The sequence below is a fragment of the Mustelus asterias genome, chromosome 1 (genome assembly GCF_964213995.1).
Source record: "Mustelus asterias chromosome 1, sMusAst1.hap1.1, whole genome shotgun sequence".
Classification (NCBI taxonomy): Eukaryota; Metazoa; Chordata; class Chondrichthyes; order Carcharhiniformes; family Triakidae; genus Mustelus; species Mustelus asterias.
The window spans coordinates 179723738-179746829 of NC_135801.1; the positions used below are offsets into that span (position 1 = coordinate 179723738).

Consider the following 23092-nt stretch of genomic DNA (forward strand, 5'->3'; position numbering starts at 1 on the left):
TACCAGGTAAAATATTTGTGGTTTCCACACCAAATTGCTGTGGCTACATTGCACTATTAGTGTTCCAATGCAAGGAATTGGAGACCTATTTTATGCAGTCAATTTAGCAAGTGTTGATTATGCTATTGATTTTCAACGATCCAGGTACATGTTTTTTCAGGATTGGGATTGGCAGGATATTTGTGCTAGCTCCTGTGTCAATATTGGTCTTGCGTTTGCCAACTTTTTTGGGGGCTATGACATTGATGGTGGCAAAAGGTTCCAGGTCTGACTTTATTCATGCGATGTGTTCCAATCACAACATGGAAAGTCTGTTCGTCGTCTTGTCAAAAGCATTTCCACTCTGGGTCTCGACTAGGGTCTGTCTTGCAGTGAACTTAGTGTATCAGCTGGTATTTGCACAAATCTCTGACACTGTCCTTGCTGCTGTGCCTCTCTTTTGTTTGTGTCCTATTGTACTCTCTGACTGAGTCTCTGGAGCCAGATTTCTTGCACAGACGGGCCCACTGACCTTGTGCACTGCATGCCTTGTGCAGATCTTGGAATGCAGGGCAGCTTCATGGGGATGCAACAAACTGCACTTACACAGAGCTTGCTTGCTTTTTATGGCCTCCCTATTGTGCCGATACTGTTTTAGCTGCACCTAGTGTGCTTGCAGATGCTGTTTTCTAGTAACAATAGCTTCATACTTCCTGCCATCTTCTAGCAGCGAGTCAATGCTGTGATCTTTTTTTTTCCAAGAGGTCTTTTTGGAACATTTTGTTAGGTATTGAGACAATCACCAACTCTATTATTTGCTCTGGCAATTCAATCTCTAAAACACCAATTTAGTGGCATTCATTGCCCCTGCTATAGCATTCGTTGATGAGTTGTCCTGTTGATTCCTATGGCTGTTGTAGGAAATCAGTTATATGCGATGAATCCTTAAAGTTACTCTTAACTGATGCTGATCCTCTAGCTACTTCCATACCTTTGTGGGATCTTGCTTATCCTCTTCAGAAAACTCTGTGTAACCCCTTATTACCCATCACTATCAGTATTTATCCGGTTCTGCAAGTGCTCAGTCAATGAGGATCCTTTGTTTAAAAAGTTTGAATTCTGATCGGACATTGATGACCTTCCAGCTCGTGCTGGACGTTGTTTGGTATCTATCTTTGTGCTGGTCTTTAATCTTTTTCAGACACTATTGATATACGAGAGTATTCTTCTGCTATTCTTTTGCCTTTTCAGACACTATTGACATGGTAGAATGTTCTTTTTGTGCTTTCAACAGGGTCCTTTTGTGCATTGTTTTTTCTTTTGCCTTATAATTTACCTTGTGCTCTCCTTGTGTGCTCTCCGCACTGTATTTGATCTGCTGTTTCTATTTTTTGGTTTATTTTTAATTCCATACCCTCAATTCTGTTCTAACTGCCCCTTACTTTAAGTAATGCGATCATGAGACAATTGGCTGCTTACCTGGACTTACTCAGCCCAAAGATACTCACAGTTTGTGAAGTAAGTGAGCCCTGTCTCTTCCATTTTTGGTGCTTATTTTTGTCTTTTTTTTTGTACCACAAGTGCTTCTGGAGTGCTTTTTAACCTTGTAAGCTGTCATTTCCCTTGGTCTTCAAACTTGTATCCTTTGTTCTGCTTTTCCACTTCAGAGAGAATAATCACCACTATATACCATGTAGTGATATCCTTGTGGTATCTATGTGTAACACAACTTGGGTAGAAATATTCCATTTGCTTGGGGAATCTCTGGTGGGATTTATTTACAGCCAAATCAGCAGTGCAATCTCCAGACATATCCTGTTATCTAGGATACTACAATGCAGAGAGAGACCGTGGCTCCAGGTCACATGACATCCAGGCACCTGCTTTGTCTGTATGTTGAGCTCCTTAAAGGAATATCTCTCTTCTACAGTTAGGGAGGGAATTTGGTAGTTTAGGCACTGCTACTAATGGCAGGGCAAAAACAGTACAGGGTGCACAAGAGGTTTGAATTTAAGGAGCATGTTGATTGCAGGTTTCTCGGTGGCATAGGGTGGCTTCAATGGGAATTTGATTTCTTGTGCAGAACTTATCAAATACATATAATAGGACAGATTCTCCAAAATTCCTAGATAAATGCTTCTTGTTGATGTGTATCAGAGAATCGAGAGATTTTGTCCTGCTGTATTGAGGAGTTTTCACCATGCCATATGCTCGATACTTGCTTTGAATTTTGCAGTTCATCGCATACCTCTTAATTTTTTTGATGCATGCTGACCATGGGCAACTTATACTATTATGCACACTTAATAGCTTCAATCAAGTTATTCAGTTGCATCCTCAAAAAAAATCAGTAGACTTACAAAACACCATCAATCCTTTAGGGTAGATAATTCTTCCCCTCCCAACTTCTTTGCTTTTCAGGCCAATGCTGATCATAATAAATCTTATCCTGTGGTATTTTTAAAGTTTCTCCTTTTATTTCTCATTCCTCATCCTTAAGGAAAAGGAGCAGTCAGAGGCAAGAATTTAAGCAGTACATTGATACCTGAACAATAATAAAGTATGACATGCTTTCAGAAGTTGTGAGGAAGTTGAAATCTAATTATTGTGACAAAAGTGTCAAAAATCACTGAACTTGAATTGCAGTGGTTACCTGATCCCGTTGAAAGAGACTATAAATGGTGAGTTTGATTCTCTTTTGAGATCTGAAAACAATGTTGCACCAACTTCTTAGTTGCATGTTCAAGCTTTAACTTCATTTCAAAACAAAACAATATCTGTTATGCGGGATGTCCACATTGCTGCTTACATAATTTGTTTCTGTGTTTCATTAAAGAAAAATCATGGTTTAATTTTGCGATCATACCTTTGAACTGTGCAAGGTTAATCAATGTAGTACTGTGCCATAAATTGGCTTCAAATGACAGCATGATGTCCATATATGTTCTAATCGTTGTGATCAGTGATAGCTGACATCTAGCTGACTCCCAGAGAAGCGCTGAATCATCAGATTGCGCTGATTTAGTTAGGTGAGTTCAGACAGTACAATTTATCAAATGATTTGTGTGTTATACATTACTGACCTAGGGAAGAACCACCTAGGAAGCAGGTCTCCATCAAATCTGCAAACAATTCAAAGGGCAATGCAGTGGTTATGTTCTGTTCGGACTGTCCAGGATTCAGCTTGGTAAAATGGGATAATTTAGTGTTTTATGACAAACCACAATCAGAGGGTTCCCACTGTTCCATCAATCTTTAAAGGTTTTCAATGTGGGCATGTTGTAATTTACAAAATATATTTTCCATCAATATATTCAAAGTTTAAAGGTGGAATTGAATGCCACCCCCGGCAGCGAATTTGGAGCCGGGGACATTTAATCCAGTTGCAGGGCAGGGATCTATTGCCTTCCTCCCTCTGCTAAATTCTCTCTAAGTGCACCCAAACAGGCCCCGGAGAATGGTGACAAAAGACTGTAACTTCATTGCAGTGTTAATGTAAGCCTACTTGTGACTAATAAATAAACTTTGCTTAACTTAAGTTTGGGATGAAAAGGCTCAGACTGCCTTCCCTTTGGATGCTAATTGAGGCCCTTAAATGGCCAATTAGAGGGATTCAGTGCCTGATTGAGGAACCTGGCACTGGAAAGGAGGTGGCCTGTTGAAAGCCACCCTCTTACCCTTGCCTCCAGCCCCCATCCAGCCTTCACCTTTGGCCTGGAGTCTCTCATTCATCCTGGGTCTCTTGATGGGTGATTGCTGGCAACTGCCAGTACCCTGGTGGCGCTGACGGCAGTGGAGAGTTGTTGGCCTCTGATTGGCCAGCAATTTTTGCTTGGTGGGGCGGGGTGGGGGGGCAGCTAGGATATCCTTCCCGGGGCCCTTAAAGTAGGGCAACTTGATGGGCACTTAATGGAGCATGAAGCAACAAAAAATATTGCGCAGGAATAAACTAATAAATTATTTTATGTTTTAATGGTTTATAACAGTAGTCTGCTTTCTGCCTGCTAAATATTGTGAGGTGATTTGGATAGTCATGTAACTTTAGATTTCTGTTAAATTATAATAAGCCATTGGAGAATAGGGATTTCATTGAACAACAGTATAAAAAAAAGGAAGTTATTAGAAATTAAAATGCTTACAATTGAGTAAGAATGTTATTAAATAATAAGTATTATTATTATAAATCTAACAGCTATGAGGTATAGCGATCAATTAAATTTCGTAAAATTCAAACTAGCTCAGAACTAGCAGAAAGTATTTAACATGAAATAATACTTCACAGCTGCAGGAATACCAATGGGGGCAATGTGGGGCTCCCGTCAGTGGTGGAAGATCCAAACGCAAACATTAAATTCTGCCTTATATATTCTAATAGTTAATGTTTGTGACAGAGAATTAGCTTATTATTTAATACCATCATTTATTTAAACAGAAGATTCTGGTGGCAGCAAAAGCAATTTGGCATACTGTAGGTTTAAGTTGGTGGTCTGATACAGACTTTTTGTACATTGTGATTAAATGTGTCTGCGATAAGTGAATGTCCATAAGTGAGTGGCGGTTTTGCTGAATACATTGGTCATTTTGTTAATTTCATAATTAACTTTTGATGAATGCAATTGAGCATGAAGCAACAAAAAACATTGCGCAGGAATAAACTAATAAATTATTTTATGTTTTAATGGTTTATAACAGTGTCTGCTTTCTGCCTGCTAAATATTGTGAGGTGATTTGGATAGTCGTGTAACTTTAGATTTCTGTTAAATTAAAATAAGCCATTGGAGAATAGGGATTTCATTGATCAACAGTATAATAAAAAAGGAAGTTATTAGAAATTAAAATGCTTACAATTGAGTAAGAATGTTATGCAGACATATGAATTAGGAGCAGAAGTAAGTGACTCATCCCCTCGGGCTTGCTCCAGCATTCAATAAGATTATGGTGGTCTGATTGCAACCTCAACCCCACATTCCTGCCTACCCCCAAAAGCCTTTCGCACCCTTGTTTATGGAGAATCCACATAGAATCTGCCTCAAAAATATTTGAAGATTCTGCTTCCACTGCCTTTCGAGAAAGAGAATTCCAGAGGAATTCAGAGGAAAAGAATTCTTCTCATCTGTGTCTTAAATGAGTGACCCCTTAATTTTAAACAGTGACCCCTCGTTCTAGATTCTCCCACAAAAGGAAACATCCTCTTCATGTTCACGCTGTCAGGACCTTTCAGAACCTTATGTTTCAATCAATCGCCTTTTGCCATTCTAAACTCATTGAACATAGGCCTAGCCTGTCCAATCTTTCCTTGTAAGACAACCATCCATTACTGGTATCAATGCAGTAAACTTTCTCTGAACTGCTAATGTATTTGCACGCACCTTTTAAATAAGGAGACCAATACCATTTAAATACTTCAGACATGGTCTCACCAGTGTCCTGTGCAGCTGAAGAATAACCTTCCTACTTTTGTACTCAATTCCCCTTGCCATTAACAATATGACATCCTATTAGCTTTTCTAATTACTTGCTGTACCTGTATCTTAGCTGTTTGTGATTCATACAGTCGGATATGAAGATTCCTCTGAATTTCAGAGCTCTGCAATTTCTCGCCTGTTCGATAATGTGCTAGCAAACAATGTGCCACCTCCCACTGGTGGGAAACACACATCTGGGAGACTGGAGAATCTCGACCCTAATGTTTCACTCCAGGCGTGATTCTACTGACAAACTGGGAAGCTTCTTTCAAAACAAACTTTATGTAACAACACAGTTTAACTGGAACAAATGAATCAGCTAGCATTTAACATTTGAACAATGCTTAAGCATGACGAGATACATTTTTTAACTACTAACATATCCCTAAGTTCCAATTCAAGCAATATTCCTTCTGACAGACTTAAAACCCCTCTTCAAAATCAGTTGGCAAACAGCTTATGTGCTTGTAATTAGATTGCCACTCTCGAGTTCTCAGAGCACTTCTGCGGAGAACGAGACAGAGAGACACGTATTACTCCTTTCAGAACCAGGCAGAAATTGACTGTTCTAAAACACTGTCTCTCCTGCAGGTTTAGCACCGCCCGTTAACACATGACTTTGTTAATCAATCCAAACAAAACCCTACTCTGAAATCCCAAGGAAAACCTAAGTAAATACAAATGTATTAATTCTGTAAAGACAAACACACCATTAGCTAAAATCAATAATTATCCTGCATTCTCAGCATTTGAGCTGCCTGGTGCCCAGACAAATTGGCACCATGTAAAACAGAGCTGAATTTGAAACATACCCCATACAAGGAACATGATATAAGTCCATTTCTTAAAGGCACAGTATCATCACAATATTAAACATATTTATGCAGAGTCATGAACTCTGAAATTGCATGAAACAAACTGTAAGGATAGCAAGATATCTGGAAATGACTAACAATTAATTAGAGTTACTTGCTGTGTCATTGTGTCTCTTAAGGATCATTAATTGAGTGTCCCGGTCACCAAATCATGAGCTAGGTATTAATATGCAATTGATAGATAATTCATAAAGCAGAAAGGTTAAATGACCAGTCTTTCTTGTATTTCCTTCAATCCACTGTTTAAAAACCGCTAATTCACAATACAATATTTTTTTTTGGTATCTGGCACGCTCAAGGTGGTGCCGGTTAATCAAAAATGTTGGGAGTTGCATTTACCAATGGGATACAGGGTAATACTTTCAGCATACATTTTTAAAGATTTAAAGTGCAATTCATTAAAATATATGAAGTATAAATTAATGCATAGATATTCACCAATCAGGAAGTAAAGTACAGTACTCTTTATATTCTATTCCTCCTTTGGAGATTAATGAGGCACCTGAGGGTCCTCAATATCTTATATAATTGTCTCTAGATGTAGAAGGATTATTGAATGCCATAATGGCAGGATGGGATTCATAATTTATGATAATGCACAATGAAATAACAAATGCATTCTACTGGAAGCTTAGTTGGCTATATCAAGGTGACCCAATATCACGAGGAAATCATTGAGTTTTAGATAAGTTCTAGATGATTTCTGGTTGATAAAATAATGATTTGCCACCCAAGAATTGTTGGCTAATCAGTGGCCAGCAGTTGTGTATGGCTTGACAATGCCACTGTTGTGGGGATGGGGAGGCACGGTGGCTGCTGCTGGTATAGCACCCATCCACAATGCCTGCCCAGGATTGCGGAGGGACTCAGAACACAGATTAGTGAAGGTGAGAGGTGCAGCGATGGGTCAGGGGCCAACAGCAAGGCCAGAGGTTTAGTGCTCACCCAGTGACATATTTTGGACATATTTTGGGCCAGTGAGGTCCCTTTGATAGTAATATTCCATGATGGCAGGAAGCCATCGGACTCCTCTTCCGATGTCTGCTCCCACCATGTTACTAGTCCTCCTGCCCAAATATGGACAAAGGCCAGAATGAGACCTAGAGTCAATTGGCCGTGAGGAAATCCAAGTCGAGCATTCTCTGCCTCTATTAATGAAACCGAGAATACCAAATACTGTTTTAAATATCCTTCTCAATTGTCCAACTATGCACCTCCAGGACTATCTGTTCCTGCATCATTTAGTTTCAACTGCTGACCATAATTCTGCTTTCTACCCCTTGACCAAGTTCATATTCATCCTGTCAATGCCCCTGTAATAGGAGCTTTAATTTTACTCACGTCTGTTGTTGTTTTTTGTTGAATGCTTTTTGAAATTCCAAATGCAGATAAACTGCATACTCTCATCAATCCTCTCCATCACTTTATCAAAGAACTTGAACATGAGTTGGCTTTAATGAATCAGTGCTATTTCATTTATTAGTCCATACTTTTCCAAGTGTTTGAACGAAAGGAAATATCTATTGTTAATATAGGTTAAATAAAAGTTAAATTATACTGTTCCTTCTTTATATTTTCCAGTTTCTGTGTAGTTAGTTCTTCTTTGTGTGTGTCTATATTGATGTGTACTGGAGGCCATTACAAAGGACGTCTGTGCAACTATTAAACTCATGCAACTTTTAAAATTTCATTTCTGTTTGAAAGATCATCAGTGCAACGAAGCCAATAATATATTTCACATTTTATTATTTGGGCAGTTTCCAATAAGATCAGACTTTGAAATATATCCATTCTCAAACAAAATTAAAACAATGAATTACAGTATTATACAGGATGTCATTGGTAGGTACCCAGGAGGTCTCATGCTACGAGTGGGTTTAGAAGTGATTGGAGGGACTGCAAAAATGGTAAAAGTGCATCTGTCAGAGCAACATGTGAAAGTAACTTGGAGAGAAAGAAAAATTCCAAAGGGAGAGACCATCATTTGTAGTTAACTAAAAAAGTTAAGAACTCAAACGGGGAGTTAGAAGGGCAAAAAGAGGTCACGAAACGTTCTTGGCTGACAGGATTAAGGAGAATCCTAAGGCATTTTATTCATATGTTAGGAACAAAAGAGTTGTCAGGGAAAAAGTCGGACCTCTCGGGGACAAAGGAGGGGAATTATGCTTAGAACACAAGGGAATAGGGGAGATCCTAAATGAATATTTTGCGTCGGTATTCACAAAGGAGAGGGACTTGTTGACCAGGAGTGTCTCAGAGGGAGGTGTTGACCCGTTAGAGAGAATCTCCATTACAAGGGAGGAAATGTTAAGTTTTTTCGGTAACATTAAAACTGACAAATCCCCAGGGCCTGATGGCATCTATCCTAGACTGCTCAGGGAGACAAGAGATGTAATTGCTGGGCCTCTGACGGAAATCTTTGTCTCTTCATTGGACACAGGTGAGGTCCCTGAGGATTGGAGGATAGCGAATGTGGTACCATTATTTAAGAAGGGTAGCAGGGATAACCCGGGTAATTATAGGCCAGTGAGCTTGACGTCCGTGGTAGGGAAGTTGTTGGAGAGGATTCTCAGAGACAGGATGTATGCGCATTTAGAACGGAACAATCTCATTAGTGACAGACAGCATGGTTTTGTAAGAGGGAGGTCGTGCCTTACAAATTTGGTGGAGCTTTTTGAGGGAATGACAAAAACGTTTGATGAAGGAAGGGCCGTGGATGTCGTCTATATGGATTTCAGTAAGGCATTTGACAAAGTCCCTCATGGCAGGTTGGTTAAGAAGGTTAAGGCTCATGGGATACAAGGAGAAGTGGCGAGATGGGTGGAGAACTGGCTTGGCCATAGGCGACAGAGTGTAGCGGTCAAAGGGTCTTTTTCCGGCTGGAGGTCTGTGACCAGTGGTGTTCACAGTAAGAAGTCTCACAACACCAGGTTAAAGTCCAATAGGTTTATTTGGTAGCAAATACCATAAGCTTTCGGAGCACTGCTCCTTCGTCAGATGGAATGGAAATCTGCTCTTAAACATTGCAAACAGACAAAATCAAGTTGCAGAATACTGATTAGAATGCGAATCCTACAACCAGCCAGGTCTTAAAGGTACAGACAATGTGGGTGGAGGGAACATTAAACACAGGTTAAAGAGATGTGTATTGTCTCCAGACAGAACAGCTAGTGAGATTCTGCAAGCCCAGGAGGCAAGCTGTGGGGGTTACTGATAATGTGACATAAATCCAACATCCCGGTTTAGGCCTGCTGTGGCAGGGTTGTGTGGTGTCGTGGTCACTGTTCTCCTGAAGGCTGGACCTCTCAGGTCCTGCTCACCTGTTCCGCACACATGAGGACGGCCTAAACCGGGATGTTGGATTTATGTCACATTATCAGCAGATACATGGGGACACTACCACCTGCAAATTCCCTTTCAAGCCACTCACCATCCTGACTTGGAAATATCTCGCTATTCCTTGCAGTCGCTGGGTCAAAATCCTGGAATTCCCTCCCTAACAGCGTTGTGGGGTCAACCCACAGCACATGGACTGCAGGTTTCACAACTACCAACTACCACCTCATTCTCATGGGTGAAGACAGATGTGAAATATTCGTAATAATATTAGTTAGTGACAGGCAGCATAGTTTTGTACGGGGAAGGTCATGTCTCACCAAATTGATTGAGTTTTTTGAAGAGATGACAAAGATCATTGATGATGGAAGGGCTGTGGATCTAGTTTATATGGACTTTACTAAGGTGTTTGACAAAGTCCCACATGGCAGTCTGGTACAAAAACTAAAATCACATGGGTTTCGGGGTAGGCTGGCTCGATGAATACAGAACTGGCTCGGTCATAGAACTTTTAGGTGGGATTCTGACTTAGAGGCATTCAGTCATAATCCCACAGATGGTAGCTTCACACCATTGGCTCCTCAGCCAAACACATACACCAAATGCCTGAACCTGCGGTTCCTCTCTGGAACTCCTCCGTACTGAGCTGGATTACTATTGCAACAACACTGGCTTGAGGGATGACTTTCAATAGATGGCAATGAGATAGCTGTTCTTCAAGACACACGACAACGCAGAATCGCTGAGCAGAGACTGATAGCCAAGTTCCGCACACATGAGGACAGCCTCAACCGGGATCTTGGGTTCATGTCACACTACCTGTAACCCCCACCATTTGGCCTGGGCTTGCAAAATCCTGTCCTTGCTTGAGACAATTCACACCTCTTTAACCTGTGATTATCCCTCTCTCCACTCACATTGTCTGAACCTGTAAAGACTTGATTACCTGTAAAGACTCGCATTCCAACCATTATCTTGCAATTGAGTCTGTCTATAAGTGCTCTGTTTGTGAACCCAACTCTCCTCCGAAAGCTCGTGATACCAAATTAACCTGTTGGACTTTAACTGGGCGTTGTGAGACTTCTTACTGCACTTACTAATGAAGTCATTTACTGTAGTGGTGTACTCATTCAGGCTGGCTGTAGGGTTTTTAAATACTGACCAGTTCACTGACTCTAAGCAGTCCTGAAGGAGATCATCTGATTCCTCAGACCGACATTGCACGACTTTCTTTAAAGGATTCTCCTATTTAAATTGTTGCTTGTAAGCCGGGAGCAGTTGCACACCTGTCTGATTTACCAAAGTGTAGACGGGTGCTAGAATGGTAGGCATGTTTGATATTTGCGTAGCAGTGGTCTAGAAACTTTGGGCCTCTGGTGGAACAGGAGGCGTGTTTGCGGTATCTTGGTAGCACGCTCTTGAGCTTGGCCTGATTGAAGTCCCAGCCACGAGAACAAGGCCTCGGGATGTTTTGTCTCAAGGCTACTTGTGGTGGTGTATATTTTGTCCAGCGCGGTCTTCACATCCGCATGGGATGGGATGTAAATTGTTATCTAAGTAGTGAAAGATTGCATAAAGGTGCAGAGGGATCTGGGTGTCCGAGTACATGAATCACAAAAGGCTGGTATACAGATACAGCAAGTAATTGGGAGAATAAAATGTTTATGTTTATTGTGAAAAGAATTGATTACAAAAGTAGGAATGTCATGCTTCAGTTGTATAGGGCATTAGTGAGACGGCACCTGGTCTGAAAAACTCACCTGTTTCACTAAAGTCCTTGAGGGAAGGAAATCTGCTGTCCTTAGCTGGTCTGGCCTACATGTGACTCCAGAGCCACAGCCATGTGGTTAACTCTAAACTGCCGTCCAAGAGCAACTAGGGATGGACAACAAATGTTGGCCAGCCAGCGATGCCCATGTCCCATGAATGAATAAAAGTTCTGAATTCTCCAGTTGTTCATGCCAGCAGGATTCTCTGGTTCCGCCTAGCACCTCACCACATACGGGTTTCCCGGCAGTGTGTGGTGTCTTCAGTGGAAAATCCCATTGACCAGGAAACCCAATGCTAAAGAATGACACGTCGCCTTCCACCACCGAGAAACACGTGGATGGAGGCCGGAGAATCTCGCCCTTTGAATATTTTTATGGCAGATATGGGTAGATTCTTCATTCACAAGGGAGTGAAAGGTTTTTGGGGTAGGCAGGAATGTCAAATCAGCCATGATCTTATTGAATAACAGAGAAGGCACGAGGGGATGAGTCACCTACTCCTTCTCCCAATTTGTATGTACATATGTGAGAAAACACTGGTTAGAGATTGAGTGATAGCTTGACAATATAGTAGGATCATGAGTGAAGTTTTTAAGATGGAAAGTCATGCTGGCAGTTTTGAATGGGGTAAAGGTGATTATCTGATTTGGGGAGTGTGCTTGTAAATATAGAGTCGAATAGAAATACTTTTTTTTTTAGGTTTTGAAGAAACTAATGGCAAAATTTCTCAACCATAATGGATGCTGCACAGCTTTTTAAAATAGCTTTTATTTCCCACAGGTGCAGGTATTTTCTTGAAAAAATGTTCCAATTATTTTAATGAGTCCAGAAAGCAAAGATTTCTCTTGATGGGAGGCTATGCTGTGTTTTTGATGTTCTGTAACATTTTCTTTCTTGCGCTATTTTGCATTGAGCAAATTCTGTCAGATTGAATCTCTGAGAAGTCATGCATAAATGATAACCCATAGGAACAGAAATAAGCCATTCAGCATTTGAGTCCACGTTGTCATTCAGTTAAATCAGGGCTGATCTGCATCCAAGACTCTTGTATCTGCCTTGGTTTGAGATCTGTTAACATCCTTGCACAGCAATTCTATCACTTAGTTGTGACATTTTCAAATTGATGACCTTAGCTTTTGGAGGAGCAGAATTCCAGACTTCCAGAAACCATTTATGTAAAGAAATACTTCTGGACATCACCCAATGGCCTAGGTCTAACTTTAAAGTTACACCCTCTCCACAACACCTTTAGCCTTTCTTCTACGCTGCCTTTCAGCTCTTTTGTTGACCAACTTTGTTTAATTACACAAGTGGAGCTCTTCAACTTTAGGTTAATGGTTGTATAATCCAAATGCACCTGCAGTACTGCACTAATGTGCAATGTTATAGAGTCATAGAGGTTCACAGCATGGAAACAGGCCCTTCGGCCCAACTTGTCCATGCCACCCTTTTTTTCTTAAACCCCTAAGCTAATCCCAATTGCCTGCATTTGGCCCATATCCCTCTCTACCCATCTTACCCATGTAACTATCTAAATGCTTTTTAAAAGACAACACTGTACCCGCCTCTACTACTACCTCTGGCAGCTTGTTCCAGACACTCACCACCCTCTGTGTGAAAAAATTGCCCCTCTGGACACTTTTGTGTCTCTCCTCTCTCACCTTAAACCTATGTCCTCTAGTTTTAGACTCCCCTGCTTTTGGGAAAAGATATTGACTATCTAGCTGATCTGAGCCCCTCATTATTTTATAGACCTCTACAAGATCGCCCCTCAGCCTCCTACGCTCCAGAGAAAAAAGTCCCAGTCTATCCAGCCTCTCCTTGTAACCCAAACCGGTAGCATTCTAGTAAACCTTTTCTGCACTCTTTCTAATTTAATAATATCCTTTCCATAATAGGGTGACCAGAACTGCACACAGTATTCCAAGTGTCTTGTACACCTTCAACAAGACATCTCAATTCCTGTATTCAATGTTCTGACCGATGAAACCAAGCATGCCGAATGCCTTCTTCACCACTCTGTCCACCTGTGACTCCACTTTCAAGGAGCTATGAACATGTACCCCTAGATCTCTTTGTTCTGTAACTCTCCCCAATGCCCTACCATTAACTGAGTAAGTCCTACCCTACCAAAATTCAATCTACCAAAATGCATCACCTCACATTTCTCTAAATTAAACTCCATCTGCCATTCGTCAGCCCACTGGCCCAATTGATCAAGATGTTAATAATGTTGTTGTGCAGGAAACATTCCTCTTGAGTTTTTCATTTTAAATGGCTCAGCCATAAGTGTGGGAAACTTGATGTTCTAAGATGCATGCACTTCGTCCTTTCACAGCACTGCTTCTACTATTTAGGAATTTTAAATTGCAGCTTCAGTTGACATTGTGGGAGGAATGAAAGTGCTGTTCATATCTTTTACTTATGTATTCATTCAAACAAACATATAGTACCTTGATATCATATATTGAACCATAGAATCCCTACTGTGCAGAAGGAGGCCATTTGTCCCATGAAGTCACCATTAAAAAAGCATCCAGGCCCAGAGCACCCAGGGGAAACCCGCTCAGACACTGGGAAAACATGCAAACTCCTCACACAGTCACCCAAAGCCAGAATCGACCCGTGTCCCTGACACAGTAGCGCTAACTACTGTGCCACCATGTTGCTCAATATCCAATAGGGAATTCAGAAGAAACCTCTTTATCCAAAGAGTGGTATGAACATGAAACATGGTACCATAGGGAGTGGTTGAAGTAAATATTATAGATATATTTAAGGGAAGCTATTCAAGGGAGAAGAAATAGATGGTCATGAAGAGAAAAGATGAGAGAGGGCTCAATCGGGGCACATAAACTGACATGGATTGGTTGGACCAAATGAACTGTTTCTGTGCTATACATTCTACATCATGGAATGCAAGCATTACTGTCAAGGCCTGTGTTTATTGCCCATTGCTAATTGCCATTGAGAAGTTTGTGATGAGTTGCCTTTGTGAATCACTGCAGTCTATGTGGTGAAGGTAGTTGCTGGCTAGATGTTCCTAAATGTTGACCCAGCGATGATGGAAGAATATACCTTTCCAATCAGGATGGTTTGTGACTGGAGGGGAAACTTGTGGGTTGTGATGTTCTCGTTTTCCTGCTGCTTTTTTCCTCCTTGGTGGTGGAGGTCACAGTTTGGGCATTGTTCTGGCAGAAGCCTCGGTGAGTTGCTGTAATGCATCTTGTAGGTGGTGCACACTTTTGCAGCTACATGGAGGGAATGGATGTTTAAGGTGGTGGATGGACTGCTGTTCAACCAGTCAGTTATGTACTTGATGTGTCCAGCTTCTAGACTTTTGGAATTGTATTTATCTAAGTTAGTGGAGAATATTCCATTATGGTTCTAACTTGTGTCTTGTAGATGGTCATTTTGGGGAGTCAGGAAGTCAGTCACTCACTGCAGAATACCCAGCCTCTGACCTGCTCTTGTAGCCACAGTACATATGTGGCTGTTTAATTTAACTTTCTTGCCAGTGGTGAGTTGCAGAATGTTGATGGTGAGGATTCAGTTATGGCAGTGATGTTGAATATCAAGGGGAATGGTTATATTCTTTCTTTTTGGGGATGGTCATTGCCATCATTTGTGCAGCACGAATGTTACTTGCTACTTACCAGCCTAAACCTGGATGTTATCCAGATCTTACTGCATGCAGGCACGGGATACTTCATTATCTGAGGAGCTGCGAATGGAACTGAACACCGTGTAATCATCAGTCAGCTTCCCCACTTCTGATATGATGGTGGAAAGTTCATTGCTGAAACAACTGAGGATGGTTGGGCGGAGGACGCTGTCTTGAGGAACTATGGCAGTGATTTTCTGAGGTGAAGTAGATGATGGGTGGTCCAGATAAGATTTGTTGTGGACTCGATATGGTTAATTATCTGCTCCAATGTGCTGCATCCTATGACTTCTGTGTCAGGTCAGTAACTGTGGGAACAAGCCTTATAACATATCTCATCAAAAGTTGCTTTATAGGTGTCCAAACTTTTACCCTGTCATAAAGAAAAATTGTGCTTCTGACACATGGAGGTTTTAAAAGATCAAGTGCATGTTGACAATCGTTTTACAAATTTCTATCCTGAGAAGAAATGAGGAACATCCAAATATTACTGTAATTTAATCAACTGTGTTACAAGAGAAATTGTTTAATATTATTAGTTTTCCATGTTTCAGGATCTTATGCAGCAGTGTAGAGACAGTTTACAATCTAACATACATGCTGACAATGTGAATCATAAGTCAATATTCTGTGACCAAAATTCTCCCAAATTGGGACTAAGTGCCCACACCGGCGGGAGACCTGGAGGGTTTCCTGCTGGCATTAGCAGCATCTATTAGCTGGGATTCTCTGACCTGAGAGATGTAAATTTATTCACAGTGGACAACCCGCTGGCCAGCCCTGTTGTTCCGAGACTGGGCTGCCATTTTTAAAGGGAGACCCAATCTCCGCACTCAGAGACAAGCCCCCATCCCATAAAACATGAATGGTGGCCCCCACACTAACCCCTCACCAAAGATGGGCATCCTTTCCACCCCAAAAAAGAATAACAGGTAACCCCCCATCATACCACAAAGCCGGATCATGATGAATGGCAGAGCAGGCTCGAAGGGCTTAATAGCCTACTCCTGCTTCTAGTTTCTGACCTGACTCACCACCCTGCTCTCTCTCTTCACCGCCCCCAATCCCATCCACTCAGGCCCCCTGGTTCCCAGGCACTCACACCCTGGCCTCGTGTCTTGGGCCCGAGAGGGCTTAAGGAGCTAGGTCCAGGAGCTATTTCCCCCTCTGCTGCTGCCAGGCTGCAGAGGACAGGTCCCTTGAGGATCCTGGGGGTTGGGTGGGTTCGGGCTGGGGGCAAGGGGTGAACCTCGCCACTTTCCGTCGGGATAGCGGTGTTGTGGCTTTACTGCCCCTTCTAACTGAATGGGGGTCTGAAGGGGGGCTGAGAGGGAACGGGGGCTGAGTAGGGAGTCTGGGAAGGAACGGGTCTTTGTGGAGGTCTGAGGAAGAATGGGGCCTGAGTGGGGGTTTGGGGGGCAGGGGGCCTGGGTTGGCACCCAGTGTCAATTCGTTTTTCCACTAACTTCCGATTCTCCGGCCATTGCGATTCGCGATTGAAGCTAGTAGGCCTGGAGAATCCCAGGATATTTATTATTATGTAGATTGCATGCAGTGACATCAGCTTTTTTAAAAAAGATTTGTAATGCACAGTTAGTAATCATATGTTTACTATTCTGCCACTCCAACCTCACTTGCATCGGTTTGCAGTATCACTGAAAAATAACTGCTGAACTTGATCTTTATCAAAGTGCAGTATCAATTTGGTAATTATGGTATACAGAACACTTCCCTTTCTAAACAGGCTTCGGGATTTCTCAACTTCGCGTGTCACTTTATGAATTTGGATTTGCTTCACCATTACCCTATTTTTCTGATATTGAGTTCAACTCCGTTTTCCTCTCATTCTTCCAATATAACTTCTGAACAGGTGAGATACACGTTCGCCGAGGTTACCTCATGGTTGCAGAAATGCAGCACAGCAACTTGATTAATTTTGAAACAAACATTAACAAGTTAAATATTTTGTTAATGCTTGAACCTTATACAAATCATTTTTCGTAGAAGTGCTTCAATATGGTGCTATCCTGAACACAAGGGAACCCTGATTATTAATGTTTAATTGGGTAGGTAATGCCACTTGCATCAGGAGGAATTCCTTCCATTAGCATTTTAGTGACAGTGCTTTTGGTAGAAAATTAGTAATTGGACAGAGATCAACCATCTGCGATCCTCCTTCCTTTTGCAAATAAGCCGACATAGTACATCTTTCAACTGTTCAGTGCCCAGCTTGATTCAGAATCTACTTCTCTTGAATGACCCCTTTTATGCTCAGCTGGCTGGGGAAACTCTCTTCAATTATTTTAAAGGGGATGTTTTTAAAGGGGCTATATCTTTCCTCAAACAAAAGTAAAAAACTGTGGGTGCTGGACAACTGAAATAAAAACAATAAAATGTTGGAAATTCTCAACAGGTCTGACAGAAACTGTGGGGAGAAATAGACATGCTGGTTGGGTGTATTGACCCGAACAGGCACCGGACTGTGGCGACTAGGGGAGTTTCACAGTAACTTCATTGCAGTGTTAATGTAAGCCTTAATTGTGACTAATAAATAAACTTTACTTTGATGGGCTCCTTCTCTACCATAACATACCACTATTCCCTGGATAACAATTTTCTGGTCAGTAGAGCATGGGATGTTATGCCACCTCCACTATTTGTGAGAGCACTGCTCTCAAAACTACCTCTTGAGGCACCAGTTTGAAACAGATATTTTTGCTAAAATCTGGTATCATGAGCACAGGATTATTACAGACTGTTTGATTAAGTTTCTTGAAAGCAGTCTGCACTTCAGGATTCTACTGCACCTAACTAACAACGGGTGAGATTTTCCAACCCCACATCCCTGCCGCCACATGGTGTGTTTTGAGGCGGCAGAGGCAACGCACCATTGGCTAGCATTGGATCTTCTGCTCCCACCGTGGTAAATGGAGTTTCCCGTTGTTCACACCCTCTGCTGGCCAGAAGATCCTGCCCAATACCTAATCATATTTTAAAAAGTCAATTGCTAAATACTTTGTCTTTGACAACCCAGTGTGGTACCCATGAGTTTGCTCTGAGCCCAAATATCCTCAAACTATCTTAAATAACCCAACTTGTGCAAGCCCCAGTTTGTGTTTTAGAATACGTCATCCATGAATGTTGCTGTATGTTGGATATGAGCCTCAGGACTTGGTCTATAAGGTTTTGCCTTGTGCATTCCAAATCTTATGATACTGTACTGGGAAAGCTCACGAGCCAAGAAAGCCATTTTTCTCCTTCAGATTCTCACCAATGGGATCTGCCATACCTTTGGGTAGGATCTGAGGTCGTAAGATAATTGACTTTTCACAATACCCCAATCAACTCATCCATCCAGAACAAAGAATAAATATTGAATTTAGATATATTATTGAGATTCTAAAAGGCATTGCAGAGCTAAGGGCCTGTTTCCATGCTGTAAACCTCTATGACTATGACTCTATGACTATGACTACTGATTACTGTTGGCTTTCAAAACGAAAACAATGTGCCCGCTCCATTCACCACACCTAGTTTCAAAATCCTCTTCATTTCCTGGCCAATTTCCCTCCTTTTGACTTTTGGAGTTCAATTGGGTACCTTTGTTGTTACTCCCAGTGGTGACATAAGGTCATGGCATATTACCCACATCTCCTCCTGGGTTGAGATATTAATACATTGGATAACACCAAACTGGTGGGAATACTCAATACTGAGGAGGAATTCGGCAAATTGCGAGAGGACATCATTAAGCTTGCAGAGTGGGCAAATAATTGGCAAATAAAATTCAACGGAGATAAATATGACATAGTACATTTTGGTCGGAAGAATATGGAGGCCACTTAATACTTGAAAGGTACAAGTTGTGTTGGACTACTGGAATAAAGGGATCTTCAGTTCCATGTGTCTTGTGAGTCACCAATATTTAATTCTATCGCCAGGCTGGTGGAATCTCCTTGTCATCCCCTTTCCAATTGGCAAAATTCCACCGATTTCAAGCCGGTCCCCCTGTGTATTTATCATTTGGAACACCACCTCCAGTTTTCTCCTTTGCATTGCATGTTCTCATCTCCTTTAATGAGGGGAATAAAAGACCTCTGAATGAGCAGAATGGACTACTTTCATCCAATTGATGAGGATATCAGGAAGAATTATGAAGTTGCATGGGGATTAGTGCAAGTGGCAGTGGTGAAAAGATGAACGAGGATGTGAAGTGAAACATGGATGCATCTCCAAGGCAATTTGGTGTGAGGAGTGATGTGATGGAGTAAGCTTCAAGAGACAGTTTGGAACAGGACAAAAAGGAAAGTGCAACAGCACTGACCTTCTCTGAACTAGTTTAGTTATTAAAGCCCTTCCTGCTCTGTTTACCACCAGGCATCCTCCAAACACACTGCCTTGTTTTGTTGTAGGTTTCTTTCTCTCATTGTTGGGAAATAATATATATCCGTGCAATTCCTTATGGTTACCTGCAGCATATCAAGGAATCAAGACATCAGAGAATTGAAATGCAGCCTTTGAATATCTCAAATCCATTGTTGACGGTGGTCTTCTTCCCAATTCCAACTGTCTAAGTTGTATCCTTGAATTGACCATTTAAATACTGGGAAACACCTGGGAACAACCTGCTCCCAGGGTGTCTCCAGTTATCATCAGGGCTTTAATTTCACTTGCAACATTGGTGAAGTAGATGGCACCATCTTTTGATTAAGGAACTCCAAAGAGTGTTTGCAAGCAGGATATTTTTCTTTTAGTAGCTATAGCAATATTGATTATCTCTTGCTCGTTGCCACCCTTGTTCAGTTTGCTTTGCTTTCTCTCCATCATGCAAAAACATATAACTATGAGACTGATTACATAAAAGAAGGACCTGTGTTGTCCTTGGAAACTATGAAACAAAATAAAGTATTTTATTTTCATACAATTACTCATACCCATCAATTATTTTGTATGTACTCTGCAAAATGAATAGAATGCCTCAGTAGAGAAAGATTGTGAACTAAATATTATTCATTATAGTAAAGAGCATGATAACTTGTTCCTTGATGTGTTTCTTCATTAAAGGAAGAGAGTAACCAGCAGATGTTAAATAAATTGAGACACTAACACCTAACATATTTCCCAGCATTAATTTGTTTCACTCATCAAATCTCTTTCTGAAAGCTTATGTCGTTGGTGTGATTGCCAGAGATTGATATTTTTCCATCGGCATGAATTTTAACCTCTTGGCTGGAAAATGCAGACCTGGAAAGGTAAGGATTATATTTTTAGCCTCGTGTTTCATTGTTTTTAAAAGGAATTTTGTTTTTCTATGCATTATCGATATCAAACCGAATAGTCCAAAAAGGCAACCAACAAACTCAAAAGAGGAGTTCTTGTAAGTGCTGAATAGCTAAGATGTACATAGAACCATACATAGAAAATAGAAGCTGGAATAGGCTATTCAGCCCTTTGAGCCTGCTCCGCCATGAATTATGATCATCATTGATCAGCAAATTCAATACCCTGATGGTTCCAATGGCAAAGAAGGAAGCTGCCCCTGTTAAGACTGAGGCTAAATCCAAGGCCTTGAAAGCAAAGAAGGCCATTTTGAAGGGAGTTCATAGTCAGAGGCAGCAGAAAATTAGGACAACACCTACCTTCAGGAGACCAAAGACACTCAGACTGAGGAAGCACCCTAAGAACCCCAGAAAGAGTGCTCCCAGGAGGAACAAATTGGATTACTATTCGGTCATTAGGTTCCCTCTGACCACTCAGTCTGCAATGAAGAAAATCGACGGCAACAATACTTTGGCTGTCATCATTGACATCAAAGCCAATAAACATCAAGTAAAACAGACTGTCAAGAAACTATGATATTGGTGTAGATAAAGTGAACACACTTATCAGGTTCGACGGTGAGAAGAAAACGCATGTCTGCCTGGCCCCAGACTATGGTACATTGGATGTTGCAAATAAGATTGGCATCATCTAAACAGGTTTCAAGAAGAGCTGTATAAATATTTAAACAAAATTTTAAATGAAAGATGAAAAAAAACTACTTTCTCTGCTAGTTAATTCCATAGATTCACCACTGTCTTGGGGAAGAAATTTCTCTTCATCTCAGTCCTAACAGGTTTATCCCTTATCCTGAAACTATGACCCCTAGTTCTGGATTCCCCCAACATTGGGAACATTCTTTCTGAATCTGCCCTGTCTAATCCTATTGGAATTTTATCAGTTTCAATGAGATCCCTCTCACTCTTCTAAACTCCAATGAATATAATCCTAACCGGCAATTCTCCTCATGTGACAGTTCTGCCATCCCAGGAATCAGCCTGGTAAACCTTCACTGCACTCCCTCTAAAATCCTTCCTTAGCTAAGAAACAGAGAAACTAGAAGCAGGAGTAGGCCATTTGGCCCTTTGAGCCTACTCCGCCATTCATTTTGATCATAGCTAATCCTCAAATTCAATATCCCCTTCACCCATATCCCTTGATCCCTTTAGCCCCAAGAGCTATATCTAATTTCTTCTTGAAATCAGACAATGTTTTGGCCTCAACTACATTCTGTGGTAGTGAATTCCACACATTCATCACCCTCTGGGTAAAAAGATTTCTTCTCACCTCAGTTCAAAAAGGTTTATCCTTTATCCTTGAACTATGACCCCTAGTTCTGGACTTCTGTTGTGAACATTCTTTCTGAATCTACCCTGTATTTATCCTGTTAAAATTTTATAAATTTCTATGAGATCATCTCTCACCCTTCTAAACTCCAGTGAATATAATCCTAACCTAAATAATCTGGATAATTTATGGATCAATAAGGACACCAAAACTGGACAAAATACTCCAGGTACTCCTCACTAATGCTTTATTCAATTGAAATGAAACATCTGTATTCCTTTAGGGGAGGCAATGGCCTAGTAGTATTATCACGAAACTATTAATCCAGAAACTCAACTAATATTACGGGAACCCAGGTTCGAATATCTCACGGCAGATGATGGAATTCAAATTCAATTAAAAATATCTGGAAATAAAACTCTGCTGATAACCAGAAAACCATTGTTGATTTTTGGAAAAAACCCATCTGGTTCATAGAATCCTACAGTGCAGAAAGAGGCCATTCGGCCCATCGAGTCTGCACTGACCACAATCCCACCCAGGCCCTACCCCCATATCCCTACATATTTTATCCACTAATCCCTCTAACCTACGCATCTCAGGAAACTAAGGGGCAATTTTATCATGGCCAATCAACCTAACCCGCACATCTTTGGACTGTGGGAGGAAACCGGAGCACCCGGAGGAAACCATCGCAGACACGAGGAGAATGTGCAAACTCCACACAGACAGTGACCCGAGCCGGGAATCTTTATGAAAGGAAATATGCCATCCTTTCCTGTCCTGGCATACATGTGACTTCAGAGTCACAGCTATGCGGTTGACTACTAACTGCCCTCTGAAATAGCCTAGCAAGCCACCAAGTTGTATCAATCACTCAAGAAGGCAACTCACCACCACATTGTCAAGGGCAACTAGGGATGGACAATAAATGTTGGCCAGCCAGCGACGCCCATGTCCCATAATTGAATTTTTAAAAAGCTCAAATTCTCTTGCTATGAAGGCCAACATACCAACTGCCTTCTTTAATGCCTACTGTACCTGCACATTTACTTTCAGTGACTGATGCACAAGGACATCAGGGTCTCACTGAGTATCCACCTCTCTCAATTTACACCAATTTGAAAAATAATCTGGATAATTTATGTATTATTTATCCATGCGATACTGCATCTACCATGCAGCCTGTCCAAATAACACTAAAGCATCTCTGCACCCTCTTCATAGTTCACCCTCCCACCGAAATTTGTATCACCTACAACTTTGTAGATAATGGGCCTGATTTTCCCAAAAATCTAAGTGCCCAACAGGCGGAAGTTTTTCATTTCACTGTATTAAATTCCATTTGCCACTTGTCTGCCCATTCTGCTCAGCCTATCTGTATTCTGTTGTAGTCAA

At 41.3% G+C, this 23092-nt stretch overlaps 1 protein-coding gene and 1 pseudogene across 7 annotated transcripts in view; both read left to right on the forward strand.

Moving 5' to 3' along the window:
- LOC144504323 (catenin alpha-2) overlaps window positions 1–23092 on the forward strand; it is a 1369240-nt gene that overhangs the window by 168244 nt on the left and 1177904 nt on the right. The gene's annotated exons all lie outside the window — the stretch shown is intronic.
- LOC144504263 (large ribosomal subunit protein uL23 pseudogene) lies at window positions 20597–21062 on the forward strand (annotated as a pseudogene).